The 13,055-nt window shown below is 39.9% G+C and overlaps 1 long non-coding RNA gene across 1 annotated transcript in view; it reads left to right on the top strand.

The window, feature by feature from the left end:
• LOC117475409 overlaps nucleotides 1–10,504 on the top strand; it is a 32,450-nt gene extending 21,946 nt beyond the window's left edge. The window contains exon 4 of the long non-coding RNA XR_004555163.1: nucleotides 10,471–10,504. This is a non-coding gene — a long non-coding RNA (uncharacterized LOC117475409). The remainder of the gene's footprint in view (nucleotides 1–10,470) is intronic.
• Nucleotides 10,505–13,055: the final 2,551 nt, after the last annotated feature.

Below are 13,055 nucleotides of genomic sequence, written 5' to 3'. Positions count from 1 at the left end.
AACCAGAACTTGGAACTTTGTCCCGTGGCTCCAGGCGTCACATGTCTTCATGTTGTCCTCGGTCATGTTGGTGAGTACTACAGACCTGTGTCCCATCAGGATACAGAGGTAGCCCATCACATAGCCCATGAGCAGAGAATGGTCGCGACTCCAGCTAGTGTGAAGTGGGCCAGTTTCTATGGCTGCCCATCATCTGCAGAGTTAACTAATTAATGCATCTGCAGGTGGCGGAGGGGAGACAGCCCAAACTGTCCACTGCCCCATCACCTGGAGATGTACTGTTTTTTTTATACTCTGGATTGTGGGAAACAGTATTTCGATCTCTCTGTCTGTACACACAAACTGGAAGATTGACAATAAAGTTGACTTTGACTTTTTTTTTTTTAACCTGTTATGCACCGCCCTCCCGGTACCGGGCGGATAAACGCGTAATTTGCAGGAAACAACGTCTAAGGAATCTTAATATTTAATAAACTATGAATGTTTTATATCCATGTAACGGTAAGAAACTCAGCTAACTGATCTTTTTAATTTTTTTTCTCCAAAAAAACCCCACAATGCTAACACTCAGCCTCTGAATTAGCCACGAGCTAAAAAATGTAACCTAAAACTGCACCTAAACTCACTCATAACTCCCTTATTACTTATCCTAGATGCACAGCTAACCCCTCGTTTTGCATCTCCTGGAGACACAGAATCTGGGGGTGCCCTCCTCAACACTCAGTGATAAACATTTGCGACGCTATAAACGAAAGCGGACATCATAACATGTGGAGCTAGGTAGCTAGAAACGCTAACATGGCTTACCTTGGTCAAAACTGGTCTTCAATGGCATTAAAACGATAAAAAACGATGCTGCAGTTAATCCATAGGTTAATCCAATGTGTCTGTGTCCTCTTTGAAATGATTTCTGATAATCCATAAGCAATAAAACAGCTTTTTCGTTTCCAAATGTCAGAGCGAGAGATCGGTCCACTCCGCTGCAAAATTACATGCGCGAAGCCCCCACCGTTTGTTTTCACAACGAGTGTGTGTGGGGGCCTCCCCCTTCGATTATATTGGCTCTAATGGTCAGAAAGAGGTGTCAACCATCAAAATCGACCAAGGGGGGCCAGAGATATGGAAAAAAAAGATTTTTTCACCCAAATCACCTCAGAGGTGGGGTGGTTTTGGCTAAACCTCTCTAAAAAGGTCAAATGTCACTTGTTTTGCATCAATCTTGATACAGGGTACTTATTATATGTTGTACTTTGGATTCATAAAGCTTTTAGTCTACTAACCCATCATCCAAGGGTAGTTTTCACTATAAGTAAAAAAGAATATTTGGACGGACACTATAATTTACAGTCTTTTACTATGTAAAATCTGAATTTTTTTTAAAATAAAAAACATCTATATTGATTCTGACACTTCTACATCCAACTCACAGGTGTAACCTTGCTTTGATAAAAGAAATTATTCATATAACCCTTTTAGAAGTTAAGTTGTAGTAATTTGTTTTGGGCATGTCATTTTCGAGCCTGAAACATGAAAAACAGGCTTGGTGCTTAACAGGTTAAGGAGCGAAACATGGGTAATCTGTGGTTCCAGTTTACGGCCCTGTAGCAGACCCAGTCGGCACTGGCGGAGGTGCAGTAGGGGAATATGCCTGCAGGAACAACACCACCTGTGGAGCTTACAAGCTATCAAAGAAGAAGGAACACAACATGATTTAGACTACTTGCCAAGCAGTTCGGGAATTTTGGTTTTTGTAGCCGTGAGGAATGCCCTCTCCTTGGCTGCATGAAGCTGATCCCCTGTGAAAACAGTGCCACAAACACCACAAATATAAATGTCTTTACATGACAATATATATATATATGCATTTTATACATACAAGTTATATTTTAGAACGTACACTGGAAGACAATGAAAACATTAACCTGTTTTGCGGAGGAGGACTTTCTGCCGGTGGAGGCCGACCTTCCGCTGCACCTCCGACTGCAGCCACTTCAGCTCGTAATTTATGTGGGTTAAGTCCTTCCCTTTCAGCTTGCTAGGTAGGTCGCTATCTCCTTGTGTCCAATCATGTACCAGACGCAGGCCATCCAGTGTGCCAGCAGGGAAAAACACAGACATGAGTAAGGTCAGCACCATGGCGCTGTACGGGGAGTAGCGGTCGAGCTTCTGAAGCAGACGGAGCAGGCGAACCGTTTTAACCTGTTAAGCCCCAAGCCTGTTTTTCAGGCCTCATCAGCAGATGCAGAGTGGGTTGGTTAAACCTGCGAGTCAGCTCAGAAGTGAGCATGTCAACTACCTCAAAGAACTGGCTCCTGAAGTAGTCCTCTGGATGTTCCCACTGATGAGGCGCATCCCCATCATCATAACGGCGTGGAGCGTGCCGCCTTGGAGGAAGAGCCGGTGCCTGGACCAGGTCGTTCATGGTCGTTCTTTGGGCATCTTCAAAGATGCTGTGGAATGCCTCTGTGGACCTCAGGTTTGTGTAGTGTGTCTGGAGCATCTGCACTGCTGAGAGGTCTGTGGACTGGATCACCCGAGCCACCTCTTCCGCAGAAGAAAACAGTTTAAGACACACTTTCAATCCAAAGAAAACACTGAATTGAGTCATCAATGCCTGCAGCCCTGGTGCTTTTTTGCTTGCTTCTGTGTTCAGCTGATATCCATCGTACAGTCAGAGACAAGCGAGTGCCTGTTTTTCCTGGCCGAGGTCAGGTTCCTTGAACACACGTGGTATATGTCTTGTCTGTAAAGTGCTGACGGAGAGCACTGGAACGCCGCGCCAGCACTTCAAAAATTGCAGTACCCATAAGGAGTTTTTGCGTGGCTGTGTCTTTAGTTGAAAGCCCAGTGGCATCTGTTCATCTGTCATACTGATCATACAGTCAATAACTTTGTTGTTATTAGCATCTGGTTAGCTAGCTATGCTAACGAATATAAGAAGCTTTTTCTACAACCAGTGAGGTAAAGGCACATCTTTATATGATCATTATAGTTATAAAAAAATAAGAGAAGTGAATGGGAAGCGTCTCCGTTGCAGCACGCAACGGAACCGTGTGGACGTACCGTAAGTGGTACCGGGTCTCCTCGCGGAGGAGCAGCCTCCTCTATAATAAAGGGTAGAAGATTTCAATTGGAAATTAAAACCCTTTGGCTCCAAATTCCAGTCTATATCATTTTAGATTCTTTACAAAAACTATTAAACTACATTGTAGAAAGATGAAGTGTAGATTGTGGATAGTTAGATGGAAAATTCAAAAGGACCAGATGATATACAGTAAGCCTTCTTTCCAGTGCTCTTGTTACGGCCCGTCCACACAGCGGCGTGCGTTGAAGCTTCAACGCTTCTGCCCATTCACTTTGAATAGGGTGACGTCACGCTTCGCCGAACTGCATTGTGGGAGCGTCGCTACGCTTTGCTCCTGGTGCTCGCTTCAAAAGTTGAGCAATGTTCAACTTTTGAAGCTTCGACGGAAGCGTCAGCCAATCAAATCATATGCCAGTAGAAGCTCTAGCCAATCAAACCGCATGCTTGTGTGTCTGGGGCGGGAGATTCATGTGATTGGTTGTTGGTCGAGTTTCAGACACGCCCGCCGGCGTTTGTTGTCCCTATTTGACTCTTTGCTCCACGCACAGGGCGATAGCTGGGGAACCGCGGCACGTTCCTATCAACCTGTGATGTCCAGCCTCCCCGTCTCGGTGGTCTTTCTACAAACCTCTGTGGATAAGTAGACTGTGGTCTTTGTTTATAGTTATTATTATTGTTGTTGTGAAAATAGCGATCATGTCTGGGAGGAGGATATTCCCCACGTCTGGGTCTTTTTTCCTCCACGCCAGATCTGTTTCCCATCCGGAAAGGTGATCCAACTGCATCCGCGTAGGTACGGGGTTGCGTTCTTTCTGTGTCATTTTCATTTGGAAAACAGTGTTTCCCCTAGGTTTACTGCTTTGGGGGGGCCGAGAGAGGAGCTGTGGATTATTGTTATTGATTACTGCATCAGTGTTTCTTAGGGTCAGAAACACTAAACTCACAACTTAAAATGAAAGTCAGTCGTTATCCGAGACATATCTGCAGAAAATAAACAAGTCCGACATAAAAACTATTTTAGTAACGTCTAGTAATGTAATTTACGCAAATGAAGCCGTCGTAATATCTTATTATTTTAGTCTTTATTAAAATATTAACACAACATCAGTACAAACTCTATGCAGAAACCACAACAACGATAATGCCACCATGCTTATTAATTCACACATATTTACACACAAAAATTCAAGTTTGACTTTATACAACAAAAGTGCATCAGATATACATTTGGAAATAATAAACAATATGTGTTCGTAAGATGTCCATTAGTGTAAAAAAAAAAAAAAAAGCCATTTTAGGGAGTCTTGTGTTTTCTCTTTTACATTTTGTATTCATTTTCCTCAGTATTTAATACTTTTTAGCGGTAAATACTGCAGGTATTTATATTTAGTTTCATCTTCTGCTTTCAGAACCCACGTTATGTTATAGGTAGAGTCTCGTGACGCATTCAGGGGATCCTTTTCGTACATACAGCTGTAGCACTCCACCCAGCGGATTCCAACCAAAAACCTAGCGGATCCCAGTGGCTGGGAGATTAAAGCCCTCCCACTATTTCCTGAGAGGGCGTTGCCAAATTTCCCCATTTGTTCAATTTCAGGATTTAACCATGAGATGGCGCTTCATTCACAAATACAGTACAATAGAACTTAGTCTGTATGCAATAGAGAACCGTAGTGACGCGTCCTAAAACCCGGAAGTAAACTTCTTCCGGTTCCTTCGACAAAAATGCAATGCAATTTCTCCATAGGATTTTGGAAAATAGCTCGAAATAAGGTCTGTGGTTGACACACATTTAAGAGACGGATCACGTTTTGTTCAGCCGGATAATCTCCACATGTCTACCCTACTTTTATAATTTTCGAATCATAAATCTAATCGATGCAGTTGTGTTTGCTGAAGAGCATTTAATCACTTATTTGTTATGGTTTTCACAGTCTACTATAACGAAAAAACATCAATATTTTAGATCAAATAAAGTATATCTAATCTTATTATCTTAATTGTAATTCAATAATATATAGTCTTTATATATTCAAAAATCATAATAATAATGTAAATGTTTACACTTATTTATTTTTTATGCTCATACTTTTACCTTTACAATAGTTTGCTTTAATATGCAGTATATTTTTTGTAATATTGTTGTGGTGTTTTTACACAGTACAGTAGATCGAAGTAAATCAATTTATACATTAAGATAAAATAAGATAAGATGGACCTTTATTAATCCCCGTGGGGAAATTCAGTAGTTCAAACAGCAACAGGGTGAGAGTGAAAAACAGGACAGCACAGATTCACACAGATTAATACAATCAACAATAAGATCAGCGATAAAAATAATAATAATGAGAAACTATGAAATAAGAAATGAATACAATTAAAATGTAATTATCATATATTATATAATGTGTTGTATTATTAAGTAATATTATACATTAACCCAGTGTTTCTCAAAGTGGGGGGCGCACCCCCCCCTGGTGGGCGCAGAGGGCGCAGAGGCATGACAGCGAGAGACCAGGAGGATAAATGGTTTTGAAAAAAAAAAAATAATAATCATAATTTGAAAATGTATTGATTCGAAAATAATATGATACAGTACAAGTACGTCTGGGTCTCTGTGTTTCATTCAAGCTCGGCTCTGTGTGTGTGTGGAACGAGCCATTTTGTGTGCGTGCGCGAGCGAGAGAGAGAGAGAGAGAGAGAGAGCACACCGGTACCGGAGATTGTTGTTGTTAGCTTCTGGTGCTAGCGAGCTACGCTAACGGATATAAGGAGCTTTTTCCACAACAAGGTGGAAATGAACAATGCTATTGGGCAGTAAATGTGTTTATAGGTACTGCCCTCTGGCCATACATATAAGACTAACATTCCTGACAATAGATCTCAATAGTCATCTTTTATGGTGTAAATGCCTTTTTAACCTGTTAAGCCCGAGAGACCCCGGTACCGGGTGCCGCAACATCTTGCAGGAAACAGTGTCTGAGGGCATGTTCATTTAATAAAACTATGAATGTTTTATATCCATGTAATGGGAAGAAACTCATCTAACTGATCTTTTTTTTTTTTTTTTTCAAAAGAAAACCCACAATGCTAACACTGAGCCTCTGAATTAGCAACGAGCAAAAAATGCTAACACCTTACTGCACCGAAAATCACTCACAAAACCTTATTATTTATCTTTTCATCACATCCAACACATCGTTTCACATCGAGAGGTGACACAGAATCGATTGACACCGACATTAACACTGAATCATACGTATTTGCGACGTTATAAGCAAAAACGTACATCAAAACAGGTGACGCTAGGTAGCTAAAAATGCTAACATTAAGCTAACAGACTAATTTCCACCACTCATGGACCACTCACCTTTTCTCTTGAAAAACTGGGTGACATACTGTCGCCCTTTAGTCCCTCTCTCTTTTCTTTCTCTCCTTTCTTTTCTTTTTGAAAGCCTGACTTTGTGAGTCGTTGAGACATGGCACACACGTAAGTACTAGCATCCCTGCTCCTCACATGCTCTCACTCTCTGCTAGAAAGTGCCGTTTGGAGGCGGAGGCGGGACCAAACCATTACGTAAATAGAAGGGGGTGTACAGAGGCTTTGGATAATTAACTTTTGGAAGAAAATTAATTAAATTAATTGTAAGTTTAGTCAGTACATTATCAATATAACGTCCTATTAATGTTAATTCCTGATGAATGATGAAAGGTATACTTAAAAGGTATACCAGCCACCCCCCAGCTCCGCCACTGCCTCTGAAGGAAAACGCTGAGCAGAAGAAAGTGAAAGCATGTACAGAGTGTCACCGTTTATTTGATTGAACATAGAAGATAATCTCTGTGATCTCTGTTAATATCTGATCTCAGGTCTGTGTGCAGGGCTTCATTTATTCACATGTTCTCATCATTATACGTCTTTCTCCATTTTCCCTCATTATATTTAACCTGATTTACCTCTTCATATATATCAGATCCTTCCTCTCAAATTACACTTTTCTTTACATTTTTCAATTCAAATGTAAAAAATAAGAAAATATCATCTCAGAATTCAGTACATTTCTTTCTGAAATCAAATCAAAATCGTTTCTCATGAAATCAGATGAATTCCTAAATGAAACGGAAATAAGGATTTTTTAATTACAAAACTCAAATCCTCCTAACAACAAGCAGAAACACACAATGAAGCAAAAGCTCTAAAATGCTAATTCCCCAAAATGTGAAAAACTCTCACATAATAAAGCAACATCAAATACAGCAGAGCACAAAGCATCATTGGTACATCCTTTAAAGCAAGCCTTCATCACAAATGAAACTGAACTCAAATTCTGCAAAAATGTCAAAATGTTTTCGGTTTAGAGAAAAAGTCAATATATTGTGATTTTCAGAAAGAGTCAGGATTTTGAAATTTAGGAAAAGGTCAGAACATTTAGAGAAAGTCTGAATTTTTGCGATTTAAAAAAAAAAGTCAAGATAAAATCTGAATTGTTCAGGTATGAAGCTCTGAAGTTCTGCCATCAGGACATCTGTACTCTGAGCAGGGGCTGAATTATCATGTATTATATATCATGGGATAGGCTAGATATCATATGTGTGTGTCGGGAGGAGCTGCTACTCTTCCTCTGCAGGAACAGCCAGGTTAACTTCCTGCAGCTCCATAGCCGCGTTCACACCAAGTACTTTGCCGTATTTAGTGCCGGCACTCAGAGCCCCGGCACTTATGACCCCAGGGCATTTAGTACAGATCGCGTTCACACCGGAGTACTTTTCCCTGAGGGAAGATTACACAAATGAGCCGCTGACGTCACTTCGTCTTCTTCTGCTTTGGGTTTACTGGCAGGCAGCAAACAAATTCACGGCGTATACTGCCACCCGGAGTCCCCGGCCGGAAGTCCCCGGAGTTGGGGACTGGCTTCAGTAGAAGCTGCTGGGACTCCCAGCAGCTTCTACTGAAGCCTTCCGAGTAAATCGCCAGAACGCCGACACCTCCTCATCTCCACCGCTCCCATGTTTTGTTTTGTGTTGCCATAAGTTAGTCTCTCTGCGTTTGTGCGCTGGGCGAATGCTAATGCTAATAATGCTAATGCGAGGATAATAAAATGGCGGCTCTACAAAACATTTCAGAGTTGTACGGGGCGTGGTTTGCAATTCGCCCAGCCAACCAGAACTGGGGCACTTTTTTCCCCCAGGAAAGTACGATCTCTCAGCAGGCACTAAAAATGGGGGTAAAAGTTCCCGAGATTAAGTGCTCTTTTTGGTGTGAACGCGACATAAGGGGTACTAACGGGACTAAACGCGAAAAGTACGGTGAAAAGTACTCCGGTGTGAACGCGGCTCATGTCCTCCTGTCTGCCTACACCAAGGTGACCTGCAGAGCCAGGTTACCTTCCTCCAGCTCCATGTCCTCCTGTCTGCCAGGCTGCCCCCTGGTGGCCTGCAGAGACATGACAGCACAGAGGTTAGTTCCTGCTCCTCTTCAGGCCCACATCACAGTCAAATCAAATCAAATCAAATCAAGTTTTATTTATAAAACACATTTAAAAGCGATTTTTGGTCGAGCCAAAGTGCTGTACATGTAATAAAAACACATTACTACAATCACAATAAAAGACAATAAATTACAACAGATATAAAAAATAAAAATAAAACACAAGGAAAAGTCAGGAGTCGTACTCCGCTCTAACTAGAAGGCCAGAGAGAAGAAGTGTGTTTTTAGTGTAGATTTAAAAACCCCTAGGGTCTGGGCCGATCTCACATGGAGGGGCAGAGTGTTCCAGAGCCTAGGGCCAGCTGCTGCGAAGGCTCGGTGCCCTCGGGTTTTAAGCCTGGTCTTGGGCACTACCAGCAGCAGCTGGTCAACAGACCTTAAATCTCTGGCTGGGGTGTAGCGCTGGAGGAGTTCTACTTTTTGTAGCCAGTCAGCAAACGTGCAGCTGCGTTTTGGACTAGCTGCAGGCGTTTAATTGAGGCCTGGTCCATACCCACATACAGAGCGTTGCAGTAGTCCAATCTTGAGGTAACAAAGGCGTTAATAACCCTTTCTAAGTCATTAAAAGATAAATACGACTTGGTTTTGGCCAATAGTCTTATTTTAAAAAAGCAGGATTTGACTACAGTGCTGACCTGCTTGTCGAATTTAAAAGTGCTACTGAAGGTCACTCCAAGGTTCATGACCGAGGGGAGGATGTTTTTTTTGAGAGAGCCCAGAATATCAACCTCTGAACACATGCCTACCTTAAAGCAGAAGTGAAGCATCAGAACCAGCTGCAGAACCAGCAGCAGGCCAACGGCTCCGAGGATCAGAGGTGTGGGATCTGAGGGAACATCTGTCAGACATCACAGCATGAGGCCAGCAGTCCCACTAACTGCACTCTTTAGGCTTTCATATGTTTCCCAGAGTGGGACCTCTTTAAAAAGAACACAGTGAGACACAGACATGATCCTCTTCCTGTGAACACAGAGCTATCCTTGTTAATTACACAACAATGATTGGTTTAAATTGTGTGCAATGCTTTTGTGTTTTTCCCCTTCGATTCGGAGAAACAAATATTTTTTTGGACTTTAGGATGGCAGAAAACACTACACTACCAAGAATCCTCAGCTACACTGTAAAAAAGTTTTTCCCCCAAAAAAATTACAGTTTTTTATTGTATTTCATAATTACAGGAAATCATATTCAATTTACAAGAATAAACGGTTTATTGAAATGTGTCATGTATTTTAACAAAAAAAAACTAGAAATGGAATACATTATTTATCTGTTTTTTAGCAGTTTTTAAATGCGAATTTAACAAAACTAACCGTAAAAATAAATGATTTTCTGTTGGCAAAATTAGCTGCATTTTCTGTAATTTTACTAAAAAATACTTTTGTTATGGCTATATATAACTGTCAAATACATAACAAATACTGTTAATACTCATTTAAAAAATGTATAATTGCAAGAAAATATATGAGTAAAGAAAGAAATATTTTGTAATTTTGCTTAATTTAACCACTACTTTACATTGATAAACTGAAAAAACACAGGTATTGACTATCCTATTATAGTAAAAAAAACTATATTTTAACACATTTTGACTTTCACTTTATTGCTACATTTGTAATAATTTGAAGATTTAATTGTTAAATATGTGAATTTCATGTTATAAAAACTGTGTAAAACCATAGAGTTAAAAAAAAACTTGACTGTTAGCATGTTGGGTGTGAATTCCTACCAGAGCACAATTCAGATATAAAATGATACTATTACCCACCAGTAACAGCCTGTGGGTTATATAGGAGACATTTGGCTATGCCATGATACATCTATAAACTAGCTCATAGCTGTCAGCATTCACTGCAGGCAAACCTAATGTGACCATTCACTTATGATTTCTAAGTAGAAGAAGAAGAAGAAGAAGAAGAAGAAGAAGAAGAAGAAGAAGAAGAAGAAGAAGAAGAAGAAGAAGAAGAAGAAGAAGAAGAAGAAGAAGAAGAAGAAGAAGATATAATGTATTCATCACTCAGAGGGAAATGTCTGTTGTGTTTAAACACATTACACACACAGGGAGGATATACTGTGCATGCACAAACACACAGAGCATATACATGCACAAACACAACCACATGCGGATAGGAGAGGGGATCGCAGAGAGGCTGCCAGATAGCCGGCACCAGGGAGCAGTTTTGGTGTTCGGTGCGTTCACAGCCCAAGTAACATTGACCTGCTGATCTCTTTCAACACAAGAAAAAGCTGTGCCAATTTCTGACATCATTTAGCTTTTCAGATGATCAGAGACGCGAAGCTACCGCAAAGTCACTTGTGCAGCTAACGGTGATTGGCAGACAGTATGCAAAAAACATATTGAGTTTCACTGTAAGCGAAAAATGAAAGGATCTAGAAGTTAAATAACATTAGCATCTTCCCCTAAGCCTTATCACACTAGCATAAGCCCATAACATTGAACATGCTAGCAAGCACTTACAGCATAGCCTACTCTGAATATCAAAACCTTGTTAGCAGTTAGTGCTACCACTATGCTAAATTGGTATTAGCATTGCGATTACAGTAAAGCAACTCTACTAACAAACAACCAACTGTTGTGCGTTCACAACCCAAGTAACATTGACCTGCTGATCTGTTTCAACACAAGAAAAAGCTGTGTACATTTCTGACATCATTTAGCTTTTCAGATCATCAGAGACGTGAAGCTACCGCAAAGTGCCTTGTGCAGCTAACACAGAGTTCATTCTCGTAGCGATTGCTACAACTGCACCATGTTTGTTAGGAAAGTAGCTTTTAGAAATGTATCAATGTTCTAAAATGTGTGACTTTAACTCAATATTTAAAACACAGAGTGATTGGCGCACAGTATGCAAAAAACATATTGAGTTTCACTCTAAGTGAAAAATGAAAGGATCTAGAAGTTAAATAACATTAGCATCTTCCCCTAGGCCTTATCACACTAGCATGTACAATTTAGCCCATAACATTGAACATGCACTAACAGCCAGACTCTGAATATCAAAACCGTGTTAGCAGTTAGTGCTACCACTATGCTAAATTGGTATTAGCATTGCAATTACAGTAGAACGAACAATGTTGTCCTTTTAGACGTCTAATAATATCCAACTATTCAATGCATCACATTGAAAGAATAGGCCTTCACCAAAGCATGTAGACAAAGCTAGTAACTACAGTACAGCGAAATACATTTACAATCCAAGTCAATTAACTTAAATATGTATTGTGATAATGTCCCACACAGCTAGTTGGTTACAACAATCTACAGTGATGTCACAGGGATTTCAGGCAGCAGGTAGTTGAAGGTTAAGTACCTAAATTCACTTGTTAATCCATTTGCTATGGCTACAACTGCCTCGTGGAACAACAAAGATGTATTTTCTGTTTGTTTAATATAGGAATGCATCTTTGTCTATCACACTTTGCTTCTGTAGATCTCCCATCTGACTTTATTGTGAGCTTGTGTTTTCAAAAAGTAAATTGAGCATGTTTTATGAGACTGAACAGTCTCATGGGGTATTGGACTCTCTTAAAACCCAGGTAGGTGCAGAATAGGTTTCTCAAAAATAAAGCAATCAGGAAGGCAGTACTATGCATGACTAAAAAAGATATGTACACGTTGATTAATACCTACTTAACTTGTACTTGGGACAGGACTGCAAAGTACAGATGGGATATTCCTGATCATAATCAAACTTATATAAATACACCAACATTAGTTATCAGTGTTCTCTATTCTTTATTGTCAGTTTATTCTTTTAAATTGAGAAGTCTTATATAACATGTTTTGCTTGTGTCCTTGGAAGGCCTTCAGTGTTTGTTTTATTATTTATCAACTAGTTACATTGTCATTTTGTAAATTAAGAAAATAAAATCCAAAGAATTAAACAATTATAATTGCAATGTAAATAGTTTGAAATTGAGCTGTTCTATGCCGTCATTACGCAGGGTGTTCATTTTTAATTTTTTAATGGTGCTCGAGTGGCTGAGCTGATGTGCAGTGAATGTTTCAGAGTTACTTTTTCGCAATATTATTTAATAAATAGTTTAGCTAGCTAACTAGCATACATTGTCACTAACTCCTAATGTTAGCTCAATCCTTAGTTTTATAATCGATTGTTTTGTGGGCATAATGTTACACACAATGCACATTATCCATATCTTTTAAATCCTATGTTAAGGCTATAATCAGAGGTGGGAGAAGTTCTCTGATCTTGTACTTGAATAAGAGTAGAAGTACTCAGGTCTTATACTTGAAGTGGTCAGAGTTCCCGTTAGAATATTTTTTTGCCGGTCAACATGTCCGTTAAAGTTTAAATCTTCCGGACAAAATGAGAAAAGTGCCGGTCAAAGGTCTTCTTTGTTATTTATTGAGCTTTTAAACAAATTGATATGATTCGATATTAAACAAACTAATTTTAGTAGATTAACTACATTATTCAAAAGTGTACAGTAATTTATACA

The sequence above is a fragment of the Trematomus bernacchii genome, unplaced genomic scaffold (assembly GCF_902827165.1).
Source record: "Trematomus bernacchii unplaced genomic scaffold, fTreBer1.1, whole genome shotgun sequence".
Taxonomy (NCBI): Eukaryota; Metazoa; Chordata; class Actinopteri; order Perciformes; family Nototheniidae; genus Trematomus; species Trematomus bernacchii.
The sequence above is the reverse complement of the archived record's forward strand: the minus strand, read 5'-3'. Positions and strand labels throughout refer to the sequence as shown.